The sequence below is a fragment of the Mustela lutreola genome, chromosome 2 (genome assembly GCF_030435805.1).
Source record: "Mustela lutreola isolate mMusLut2 chromosome 2, mMusLut2.pri, whole genome shotgun sequence".
NCBI classification, from domain to species: Eukaryota; Metazoa; Chordata; class Mammalia; order Carnivora; family Mustelidae; genus Mustela; species Mustela lutreola.
Window position 1 is genome coordinate 40,249,127 of NC_081291.1, and position 11,127 is coordinate 40,260,253.

The 11,127-nt window shown below is 48.6% G+C and overlaps 1 long non-coding RNA gene across 2 annotated transcripts in view; it reads right to left on the reverse strand.

Annotated features, from left to right (window-relative positions):
• LOC131825788 (uncharacterized) overlaps nucleotides 1-9,401 on the reverse strand; it is a 116,369-nt gene extending 106,968 nt beyond the window's left edge. Inside the window, exons 1-2 of one of the 2 annotated variants that reach the window (XR_009351305.1) lie at nucleotides 9,279-9,401; nucleotides 3,967-4,135 (exon numbers count right to left, since the gene is read on the reverse strand). This is a non-coding gene — a long non-coding RNA (uncharacterized LOC131825788). Of the gene's footprint in view, nucleotides 1-3,929; nucleotides 4,136-9,278 lie in introns of both variants that reach the window. The other variant, XR_009351304.1, reaches the window with a different exon arrangement.
• Nucleotides 9,402-11,127: the final 1,726 nt, after the last annotated feature.

Sequence of the window (11,127 nt, forward strand, 5' to 3'; positions counted from 1 at the left end):
ATAACACAAATTCTCACAAACACGCCAAGTTGAAACTGAACATATGGCCAATGAGAGAGAAAGACAGAGAGAGACAACATTTCTGAGCATCCCTTCCATATGACCATGTGGCGAAGTTCTCACCAATGGGATAAGAGAGGAAGTGAACTGTGCACTTACCAAGACTGACTGAGCTTCTCTTTTCCCTTCTGTTCTAGCTGGAATGTGAATAAGGAGCTGGGTCACTGGCTTTTGACCACAAAGATGAAGATAACATGCTGAGCAACAAGATAGAAGGAACCTGGGTCCCTGACATGCAACACAGCTGACCTGGACCACCCACCTACCTCCAGACTGTTGCATGAGAAAGAAACACACTTCTGTCTGGTTCCAAACCCCCTACGGGGGGAAGTGGGGGTGGGGAGGAGTCTCTTACTATATCAATCTACCCCCTAATATATCTACCTTACCTTCTCAGAATTCATCTTCACAGCTTGCCTTGAGCAAGAACCGACAGGAGCCAAGATCTGATGTACCTCTAGGACAGACCAGACTTCATAATCTGGCCACTGGTAAACCAGATTCAGCCACAAGTATGCTTTGGTTGATCCCATAGTGTATTTTTTTAAATTTTAGATCTGTTGTCCACATTTCTAAAATTGAGAAGTTCCGCCTAAACATCTAAACATTCAGCTTTTCCTGAGAAATCGGAAGGTCTGGCAACCCTGGGCCACATTCTTGCTTGGAAAAATCCAGCTGCCAGCCTGCTTCGGTTCATCATGGTCCATGCCTGTCACAGACATTGTTGTGCCCTTGGGTCTTGCCAGGTTGGGGGCCAATGACCTGACTTCCAAGACCTAGAACCTTTGTCCCTTTGCCTGTCCCTTTCTCTGATCTCCTGGAGCCTGCCTAGCCCAAGAGGCTAGAAAGTGAAAGCACTACCACCCCCAGAAGGCCCCAAGCAACAATGGATGGGAATTGATATGTAAATATCACAGCTCCCTATTCCTCAGGTCGGATACCTGGATGACACCTGTTACACTGGCCTCCAGAGTTTGCATCCCAGCTGTCCAGAGTGGAACTCACTCCATTATGCAGCTTTTATCAGCAGGCTGCTTTCCCTTCCCTGTCCTGGTTCCCAGGTCCCGCCCAACATTTCCCAGGATCACTTTCACAATAAACTACCTGCACTCAGCTCCTCCTCTCAGAATCTGCATCTGGGGCAGCCGAAGTCACCAGCTCCTTTAGTCTTCCACGCAATAGTAAGCCTTTATCAACATGCACTATCATTTTTCTTCTGGCAAAGAAATGTCTAACTGTATTTGAGCTTTATTAAAAGTGAAAAGAAAAGGAAAGATAGTTCTGGAAGACAGTGTGTTTCAGAAAAACATAGGTGAGTGTCTATTTTTGTGAGAGTAAAGAATATTCCTTACATGCAAATACTGGCCTGCTTAGTTCACTGACGTTATCTGCCCGACCCTCAGCCGTTCATGTTTGTGATCCCTGGTTTACAGCACTGAGAACTCTTGTTAAAATTCAGGAGTCATTAGCCACTGACTTTGAATGAGGCCCTGAGATGAACTAAGCAGCCACGTGGGAGCATACTGAGGGAAGAGGCAGGGAGACCCAGAATTGTAAGGACCACGGTTTGGAGGAAGGGCCAAAGGAAACTGTGGCACTTGGGCCAGGCAAAGAGGGCCCAACATGGCATCAGGGTAGGGGGCCAGAAGACAGCTGAAACCTCTTCCCCAATCCTGTGAAAATCCCTTCCCCCATAACATCCAAGGGGCTCTGTGTCCACACACCGTCCACCAGAGCTCAGCTCTCTTTATTCCAACACAACTTCTGGGTATGTCTCTCCTGACTTTGCAGGAATTCCTGGGAGGTGGAAGCTATAGGTATTCTCTCTTTATCCCCCAGTGCCCAACAGAGGGCTTGCCTTCCTGTGGGTGCCTAATCAATGTTTTGTTTTAAATTTCTGTGGACAAGCTTGACCCTAGAGAGAGCAATCAGAATTGCTATGTAAGCCAGAGGGCGCTGTGATTCAATGCTCATTTCTCAGCTGGGGAGCTGAAAAGGTTTTTTGGCCACCCTGCAGTGAACTAGAGGGCCCATACTATTTAAAGCCAGGAACATGGGCTTTTTGGAAAACTAGCTGTCTCTTACCTAGTTTACAATCTAGAGGTTTAAGAATGTGGGTTCTAGAGTCAGACTGTCCAGGTTCATATCCCAGTTCTATTACTTACTAGCTGTGTGACCTTGGGCAAGTCACTGAACCTCTCTGTTCCTCCTTAAACGATGGGAATTAAAGGAACTAATGCACGTAGAGGGTTTTGGAATATCCCTGCACAGAGAAGCACTTAAAATCTGTTAGCTCTTATTGGCTCGGACTAGGGACAACAGGATCCTGGTTGAAAAGAAAGCCGGGGCAGGAGGCGTGCCTGGGTGGCTCAGTGGGTTAAAGCATCTGCTTTCAGCTCAGGTCGTGGTCCCAGGGTCCTGGGATCGAGCCCCACATCAGGCTCTCTGCTCAGCATGGAGCCTGCTTCTCCCCCCATTCCTCTCTGCCTGCCTCTCTGTCTACTTGTGAGCTCTCTCTGTCCAATAAACAAATAAAATCTTTAAAAAAAAAAAAAAAGAAAAAGAAAAAAAGAAAGAAAAGAAAGCCAGGGTAGAAAATTATCTAGAAGGATATGTGAGTTCTAACATTCAAAGCCCCAGAGCTAGACATTAGGCACAAAGAACACATATTCCAGAGCAGGGCCTTTGGCCTTTCCTGTGTTGGCATCCATGGAAATGATGGTCCCTTTGCAGAATACTGGTTTTTAAATGCACAAAATAAAATACATAGGATTATGGAGAAAACCAGTTATATGGCTATCAAAATATTGAACAAATCTGTGATATAGTGATACTGGTGCTACTTTATTAACACATTAAAAAACAAGATCCAGCAGCAGATCTAATTACTACTGTAATTTTTAAATAGAAATGAACACAAAATGTCATTTTCAGATCTCTATGACACCTGTAATGTGATATGGAAAGATCACTGATTTCAATGTATCACTAAGTCAGAGGCATGACCAATATAATTTTGAACAGAAAGAAATGCTGACTTCCATTTCTAGATTAGTAAATATAAAAAATAAGGCTTTTTCTCGCCTAAGGTAAGAACCTCTTTCCCAGGCAGAGCCAGAAAGAGCAAGCCCAGGAGTGCATCCAGGCTTCTCTCTACCTAGTACAAACAGACATAGGAAATCCAAGCTGGACTGTGACTTCTGGAGGTGGGGTGGAGGGAGTGTGTCTCCATCACGTCAAGGGAGGAACGTTCCAGGCGAGTAGCTTATAGAGACTAAGAGGGTACTTGCAAGGGGAGCTGGGGGCCTCACTTCCTGGTTGGACTGCCATGAACAGAAGGAATTTCAGACCTATTCAAGTAGGGCCAGGAGAGAACTAGAGACAATGAGACAGAGAAAGGGTGCAGCCAACCCTCCCACCACTAAAGGGGATGAGCCAGGGAATCTCCTGTGAAGAGGACCCCACAGGCTTGAGTCTCAACCAGGAAGGAGGCCCAAAGCAAGACCCCAGAAGCCAGTGGCTAGGGATGGAAGAGGGGTTCCTGCTGAAGGGAAAGTAGGAGAAGGTCAAGCGAGAGTGGTTTTCTTTTTTTTTCTTTTTAAAGATTTTATTTATTTATTTGACAGAGAGAGATCACAAGTAGGCAGAGAGGCAGGCAGAGAGAGAGAGAGGGAAGCAGGCTCCCTGCTGAGCAGAGAGCCCAATGTGGGGCTCGATCCCAGGACTCTGAGATCATGACCTGAGCTGAAGGCAATGGCTTAACCCACTGAGCCACCCAGGCGCCCAAGAGTGGTTTTCTGATGCTGGTGAACGGCGCATTGATGAGAGGCTCCCCATATCCCACTCTGCCCACAAACACACAAACGCACCTCAAAAAAGTCTCAAATGGAGTCATTTGGAGCTCACCGTGCAGGCAGGCGAACCAGTGTTGGCTGAGAGAAGACAAATGTGTTTCTTTTCTCCAGTCCCTTTTCCCTGTCCCAGCACACAGACCCCAGGGAGTATCTTTCACAGAGTCTTCTGGGTGAAGGCTGTCGCAGGGCCGGCCACCGTGTCAGCGATGCTCCCGAGTTGCCTGATGAGAGAGGAGGGGGAGGAGGTGAAGGGATCCTTTGGGCAGACCAAGCTCTCTCTCCCCTTCAGACACCCTCAGGCTGAGCCAAACCAGGGCAGGGCAGCAGGGAGGAAAGGAGACTAGAAATTTAAGCTGGACCTTTCCAAAGAGAGCAGAGGCCTATGGGATCCATCCAGGGTATCATTAAGGGACATGGGAAGAAGTCAGATCAGTTGAAGAAAAATTGTCAAATTCATGTTTATGCTTCATCATCTTCAGACTCGGCAGGACATGGAGTACTGGACCTTTCATCAATTTTGCAATTTGGCCCCCACCCAAATGCTGTCAGGTGCCCTGGGACTCATGGGGAGAGAGGTTCCTTCATCTCCTCTGAAAACATCAACACTTTCCTCTCCAGAGCCAGATCCCCAAATTCAATGGAGATCCCCAGAGATGGAAACACTGGTAGAACTGCCTGGCTGAACGGCCTTCCCTACCCGGGTCCCAGCCATCCCCCTGCGAGGGCAGCAGCTGGCTGGAGTCTGCCCTGATCACGGCGATCAGGGCCTTCCAAGGAAGATGGAGGAATGAAGGAGTCCACACTTCAAGAGACAATCCCAACCCCAGGAGTTGAGGTCACAGGCACAGAAAGAAGTTCAGGGAAGTACATTTTTCCAGAGATAACCCTCCAATGGGGGCTGGGAGGGGTGCAGCCAGTCTCCCCTCCCTCTTGTGGGACGATGCAAAGGAACATTCCTCGTCTACAGTTCCCCTGTGCGGTACCCAGTAGGTCACGAGAAAATAAAGCATATTCTCTTCTCCCTTCCCTATCGCATTCCCCCTCCTTCCTGCTTCCTGGATCACTTCCCAAATAAACTATTGCAACCATGCCTTCATCTCAGGACCAGTTTTTGGAGGGACCCCAACTAAGACGGTCATCCTCCCTCTAGCTGGACAAAAAAAAAAAAAAAAATCAGGCTTCCTTCAAGGGTTCCCCCCACACACACACATACACACACCTGCAAGGTTTTAGGGCTGAGAAAATGCAAGTCATGGGAAATAAGCCAAGGAGTGGGGGTGGAGAAGAATCGTGGCAGGTGAGGAACATCATTTGGAAATTATAAAATTAAGTAGCTTTAAAAAGAGCAGAAACCTGCTTGGGAAATCACCGAAAGAGCACACATTGAAATATGTGCTCAAGACAGTGGAGAATCTGTCAACTGACAAGAGACAGCTTTGGGAAGAAAGCGAACCAGAGCGGGGTGTCAGGCAGACAGATTGGTCCAATTAAGGACGGAGAGGCTAGGGAGGCGGAGTGAGTTATCGCGTGCCCTGTGGGGGGTCTAGGAAAGCTATTCCCAGCAGGATAGATGGGCCCTGAGAGGAGGCCGGCGAGAGTCTCTGGAGTGTCCCTATGCTCTGTCCCCAGCGCCGGGAGACCCGGGGATGAGGAGGGACGAGAGGCTGTGTCTCTATGGCCTTGGAGGCTGGACTGCTGGTCGCTCCTGATTCTCTGGAATAAAAGGGGGACAGGGCGGGTGTCTCTGCAGGAAGCCTCCCCTTGGAGATGCGTTCATTCAGCAAGTGTTCACGGGGTTGGCTGTCTACAGTCAGGACTACAGCATGTTAGGGACGGCACTCCTGCCCCAGGAGCACTGTGGTCCTTCCTGAGAAGCTAGCATCAAATACATCCGCTAACACCCACTACATGGTGGGGGCTAGTCATCCTTATTTAATTCTTACAGCCACCTGTGAGGTAGGAACAACATGATCGTTGTGTCAGAGACGAGGAAACAGAGACACAGAAAGGGTAGGAAAATGAGGTGACAATACTGGTAAGGAGTGGGACCAGAACTCAAACCCAGACAGTCTAGCTCAAAAGTCAGCACTCTGACCCACCACAATTTATTCTCCCTTCTACTTAAAGATCTGACAAGTTCTGCAGGCAGGACCAGCTACAGAATGTGCAGGACCCAAAGCAAAGTGAGAATGCACAGCCCTGGCTGGTGGGGGCGGGGGGTGGATCTCCTCTTCCCATGGTGCTCCAACACAGAGCAGATGGGTGAGCCCTGAGGAATTACAACCTCCTTGGTACCTAGGTCAGAAATCGGTGACAGGCCCCCACTGAGAGGCCTGCTAACTGTGCCGGGGTTCTGCCAGCCCAGCCCTGAGAGAGCCGCCTCCTTGCCCAGCCCTGTGATGCCGTAGGGCAGGCACTGACTCTAACCCTCCCTTCCCATGGGCCCAGTCCCCCTGGGACAGGGAGGGTAGCAGCAGAATAGGGCTTCCCTCCCAGGACTCTGCCAATGCAAGCCAGTTGCTCTCCTGAGCCCCATGACCTGGGTACCCTGGGGACACAGTTTCTGGGCAGGGCAGAGAAGCCGGCAACCAAAAGCTCACCGTAAGAAGGCAGGAGAGAGACACTCTTGTGAGCTGAGACACCAAGCCGCGGGCACATGCTCTCTTGTCCCATCAAATTTCACTTACAAAACACATCTTCAAACACAAAATTATTAAGAATTTCAAGACATGAAACCCTAAGCGTAAGGTCCTTCTTAACAAGCGGCCCAGTGTGGCTGCTTGGGCAACAGCCATGGGGCTGTCCCTACCTGCAGTTGTGAAAAATGGAAAACAGTTGGACTTTACACAGTTTTCCATACTCACTTCAGCACCGAACCCCTTTGCCCCATGGTGCTAGTGTCCCAGGGACCTCCCTCTTAGAAATGCTATATCAGCTCATTCAAACCTTGTAATAGTCACGTGACTCACAGAGAAACATCACCACGTTTCCCAGAAGGAGAAACTGAGGCATAGAAAGGAAAGTGTTTTGCTTGAAGTATGATAGGCATTGGTAGAGCTGGCAGGTATTATGGTGAGTAAGGGGCAGCGCTGACTCTCAGACCCCAATATCCGGCCTCTGGATCCTGTGCTCTATCCCTGCAATGCACCAAACTTCCCAACCCTCCAAGATGCTTTACACATCCTTGTTTGTCACTCAGGGGAAGGCCATAACACTGGCAGATAGCCAACCTGAAGCCAGTATTTATTAGGAAATCTCCAGACGTGCCAGGAAATTACAGACCAGCAAATTAGTTTAGTCATTTCACTAGTTTAAGGAGCTCTTTGCAAGCTCTGAAAAAAAAAAAAAAAAAAAAGCTCTTTCAAACACAGGTTATTGGAAGGAGTGTTTTTGGTGCCTTGAAGATACCATGTTATCTTGTGCATCCAAAGGCCTCCTTGAGGAAGACAATTCCCATGAGGCTAAGAAGAAACATTAGTGACACTTAAAAATACCACCAGAGCCTTCGAGATGGCCCCCAATGACCCCAGCCTTCCAGTATTCACAACTTCGTGTGCCCTCTCCCACACTGCATACAGCTGAACTGTATAATCAACAGAATGTTGCAGAAATGATGTTCATGGTTTCAAAGATGAGGTCAAATGAATGTTGCTTCCATCTTCCTCCTTCTTGGGCCACCCACTCTAGGGGAAGCTGGGGACTGTATCATAAGGACACTCAAGCAACTCTGTGCAGAGGTTCATGTAGCCAGGAGCTAAAGTCTTCCTCCAACAGCCATGTGAGTATGCCATCTTGTAAGAGGCTCCTCTAGCCCCACTCAAGCCTTCAGATGACGGCAGCCTGGGGCCAGTGTTCTCACTTCTGCTTCATGAGCAGAAGCACCCAGCAAAGCTGTTCCTGCATCCCTCATCCCCAGAAGCCAGTAGATAATAAATCTCTGCTTGCTTTTAGCCAGGAAGTTTGGGTTGATCACACAGCGATAGGTAACTAATACACTTCATTATAAAGATGACTGGAAACCAGCTGGTCTGAAGTAGAAGGGGAATGGTCTAAACACAGTCACATCTTCCAGGTCATTGTGTTCTCTTGTTGCTGCCACTGTCACTTTAAGAAAGCCCAAGGCACAAAGGAGTCAGCAATTTTGGGGGAGAAGGGGAGGTCGGGAAGAGGAACTCAGGTCATTATCTGAGGCTTTCACATAGGGTTGCTAAAGCGGCACATAGCATTTTGTGGGGCAGTATGAAACCACACGCCAGAGGGAGAAGCAGGATACACTCTAGTTATGTATCTTATAGCTATGAATTATTATCCAAACAAAACCCCTGGCTAGTGATGACTGAGCACTCTGCATGCTAGGCCCTTTAGTTTTGCTTTAGGTTCTTTAGCTAAATTAACACTCACGAAAACGCAGTGACACGGCGCCTTGGTCATAACACATCCACTGTGAATGACAAAACCCAACTCAAACTGGCTTAAGCCAGAATGGGCACTGATGGGCTCATTAACTGGGAAGTGCAAAGGGTGTCCAGGCTTCATGAGCTGTGGCATCCAGAGTGTGAAAGTCCTTCCTTTCTCTCTCTCTCATTCTCTTCCCTCACTTATTCTCTCTCTCTCTCTTCCTCTCCCTCCCCTACTCATTTCCCTGATTTTCTTTCCAGGAAAAGTGGACAAGCCTATGCTCTTATAGCTCATTATTTTATTTTATTTTATTTTATTTTATTTTATTTGGAGGGGTTTTTATAAATAGAGAGAGGCAGGGCTGGAGAGAGAGGGGGAGAGAGAGAGGGAATCTTAAGCAGGCTCCACACCCAGTGCAGAACTCGGATGTGGGGCTTGATCTCACAACCCTGAAATCATACCTGAGCCCAAACCTAGAGTTGGATGCTTACCCAAATGAGCCACCCAGGCACCTCATCTTATAGCTTATAATCTAAAACCAAGAGAGACCCTCTGTTCCCAACAGCCCCAGATCAGATCCCCTGGTAGGTCTCTGATAGGCCCTACTTGGGCTACACCCTTAGACCAATGCCTGGGGACAGGGAGATAGGGCACCCTGATTGGTTGGGTATGGATCATGTATCCAAAGGGTAAATGGGGCACAGTGATTACCAGTGCCACCAGAACCACATGCAATGTTAATTTCCTAATTAACATGAAAAAGGGATGATAGGCAGACAAAACCAACACATTTATTACTATTATTACCCTTGTTTTACAGAAGAGGAAACAGTCTCCATAAAGATGTAAACCTGTCCAGGGTCTCATAGCTGATAAACAGCAAAGCCAGATCTGGCTGACTCCAGGTCCAAAGTTCTTAGCTGTGTTCCTTCCACCTTCCTCATCGGATAGGGTCCTGTGACTCACCAGGAGGTCTGCAGGCAGAATAATCTCCCTTTGGGGAAGGCAGACCAGTTATTCGACTCCAGTCCAAGCCCCGGGACACTAATGTTGTGTCTGGCCTAACCTGCTTCTTCCCCGCTTACTGAGATCACCTAAGACTAGAGAAGGCTCACCCAAAGAATCTGTCCCGAGCTTGACTACACCAGCAGCCAAAGCCATTATGACATCTCTGCCTCCAGATGGAACTCTTCAATAACAGCACCTTGCTTTTGGAGCTAAGACCCAAACTCTCACCTCAGATAAGAGCTGTGAACATCTGACCACTGCTGACCCCTGGCTCATTTATTCCACTCTCTGTCCCAGCCACACTAACTCTTGTCAAATTTTGTGAAAGTGACATAGAATGTTTTCTCTCACTTGCTTCCTCTCACCCCAGGACATTTGTATATTCCGTTCTCTTTACCGGCATTTGTATTCCTTTATCTCTGCCCAGAGAATTCATCCTTCCAATCAGCTCCTCAAGGAAGCTTCCACACCTCCATGATCAGGGTCACTCCATCCACTTGGATCCCCATGGAAATTCAGAACTTTCACTGAAACTATGAGAATACATTCATTTGTGATCTATGGTGAAAATCTGCCTCTCACACTAGACTGTAAACACATCAGAGCAGGGATAATGTCCTTTTTTTCTATTTACTATAAACAGCTCTTAGCCCAGGGCTTGATGTGGATAGACCCTCAAAAAATAATCATTAAATAAGTGGTAGAAAGGAAGGAAGGGAGGGAGGGAGGGAGAGAGGAAGGAAGAAAGAGGAGGAGGAGGGAGGGCGGAAGACAGGGAGGGACTCGCCATGCCTCAAATTAGAGCTCACGGAGTAAATCACGAGTATTTCCAAGATGTTGATTAAACTCTTAAACTAGGATGAACGCGAAGAACATGAAACTATTACAAGCATTAGAGGATTTATTGGCTGAGCCTGGCTGCTTCTCAGTGTTATTCCCTTCGTTCACATTTCACTGAAGCCCCAGGGTGAACGCTGTCGGGGGAGGGGGCAAGGGGATGAAAAGGAACAAGAAGGATGGAAAGAAGGAAAGAGAGAAGGAGGGTGGAGGGAGGAAGAGAGAAAGCCGTAAGAGGAGGTGGGCGGGAGAAGGAGAAAGGGAGAGGAAGCAGGAGGGCAAAGAGACGGAGCCGGAGGAGGTAAGTAGAGTGAGTCAGAGGGAGGCAAGAAAGGAGGGAGGAGCGGGAAACCCACCTAAGCCTGAGAATTCCAAATGAGCAGGGCTGGGAAATGATGCCCGGTGGTTCTGGCAAGCGCTGAGCTGTGACACGCAAGCCCCGCCCTCCAGGAGATGCCATGCTACGGGCCCATGCCAACAGCGAGCCCTCTAACTGGAGGCTGGACAGAAAACGTGATCCACGCAACTGAAGCCTTTAGGTAGGAAGCTTACTCAGAAGCAAAAAAGAAAAAAAAATAAGGAAACCGAGATCACAGCTGATATGGGGAGGGAGGAGGAAAAACAAAGAATGTGTCACTTCCTCTCGCCGTGGGTGACCCATGGAGTCCCCTCGTTGCCTCTGAGACTTCTGGACCTCTGTTTTCCCTTCAGGTGGTGGTGACCGGATGAAGGGATGTTTATTGCTAACACAGCAAAACCTGGTCCAGCGGCCAGGAATCGCGCTAGCATGACTAATTCATGTTCTGAACAAATGAACACGAGTTTGTACCGGTGGAGTGGTTGTTGCGCACAGCGGGGTGGTGGGGCCAGAGGGAGGAGGATCTGGAATCGGGCACTGGCTGTCAGCAAGTCACTGGAGGCACAGACACTGGACACCGGGGATCCCTGCAAACGCCCCGTCTCCCAGCGT